General features: G+C 30.5%; 1 long non-coding RNA gene across 1 annotated transcript in view; it reads right to left on the bottom strand.

Moving 5' to 3' along the window:
* LOC106964582 (uncharacterized) overlaps nt 1-999 on the bottom strand; it is a 6,219-nt gene extending 5,220 nt beyond the window's left edge. Inside the window, exon 1 of the long non-coding RNA XR_001428460.1 lies at nt 892-999. This is a non-coding gene — a long non-coding RNA (uncharacterized LOC106964582). The remainder of the gene's footprint in view (nt 1-891) is intronic.
* Nucleotides 1,000-1,447: the final 448 nt, after the last annotated feature.

Raw genomic sequence — 1,447 nt, 5'->3', positions numbered from 1 at the left:
GTTACCAGTAGAAAACGCTTATCTCTTAAAACCAAATTAATAAGTTATATAGCTTATAAAACTTAAGCTCTTTCGAAATAATGCTTACCTGATTAAATACAAGACATTTACCGTTGGCAAATTTCGCTAAAGTAAAAATCTGATGTTCACTTTGTGGCACTTGGTTACCAGTAAACAAACACATCTCTTAGCAACAGATTAGCAACAAAAAATGTTATTGTTCAAAAACATAAAATTTGTTCTGTTCTTTTGAAATACTACTTATAACAAGAATTGTGCAGCTGATGAATTTTGCAGAAAAGTGTTTTTTTGTTTGTCATTAGTGATAATTTATTGTGAAGCACACATTCGACATAAAAGTAAAAATCTGATTTATACTTCGTGGCAGTTCGTTACCAGAAAAAATCCGGCTTATCTTTTAACATCAAATTAATAATAATATTGTTTATAAAACATAAGCTCTTTCAAAATACTTCTTCTCTACTTAGACACAAGAAATTTGCAGTTGGTAAATTTTGCAAAAGTGAAAATCAGATGTTGACTTTGTGGAATTTGGTTACCAGGAAACGTGATCGTCTCTTAGCAACAGATTAGCAGATTATCAACAAAAATTCTTATTGTTCAAACAACACAAGATTTATTCTGCTCTTTTGAAATACGACTTATTTTATACTTGTTAAGAATTGTGTCATTGGTGAATTTAGCAGAAAAGTTCATTGTTTTGTCATTAGTGGTAAATATATTAAACACACATTCAACACAAAAGTAAAAATCTCGATTTATTCTTCGTGGCAGTTCGTTACCAGTAGAAAACCCGCTTATCTCTTCACACCAAATTAATAATAATTTATATAGTTTATAAAACATAAGCTCTCTCAAAATGATGCTTACCTGATTAGATACAAGACATTTACCGTTGGCAAATTTTGCAAAAGTAAAAATCTGATGTTCACTTCGTGGCACTTGGTTACCAGTAAACACACTCATCTCTTAGCAACAGATTAGCAACACAAATTGTTATTGTTCAAAAATATAATATATGTTCTGCTCTTTTGAATTATCTTCCACTATTTAACAAGAATTGTGCAGCTGATGAATTTTGCAGAAAAGTGTTTTTTTTTATTGTCATTAATGGTAAATATATTGTAAAACACACATTCAACACAAAAGTAAAAATCTGATTCATTCTTCGTGGCAGTTCGTTACCAGTAGAAAACGCTCATCTCTTAACACCAAATTAATTATTCTGTTTTTTTAGGTGTAGAGTAATAGGTGCCTTACATGCATTGCATGGAAGCATTGAAAACAGTGTAAACATTGGTGTTTATGCTATGACAAAGATGGACTTTGTTTATTACAGGTTACTTCTGAAAGTGCTTGATTTAACTCGATTTTATTTTGGGGTATCTGAGTAATAAAGACTGTACTCAAATGCACCCCAGATTTT

Source organism: Poecilia latipinna, unplaced genomic scaffold (assembly GCF_001443285.1).
Source record: "Poecilia latipinna isolate Pla-1442-1.1 unplaced genomic scaffold, P_latipinna-1.0 Scaffold1692, whole genome shotgun sequence".
Lineage (NCBI taxonomy): Eukaryota > Metazoa > Chordata > Actinopteri > Cyprinodontiformes > Poeciliidae > Poecilia > Poecilia latipinna.
The sequence above is the reverse complement of the archived record's forward strand: the minus strand, read 5'-3'. Positions and strand labels throughout refer to the sequence as shown.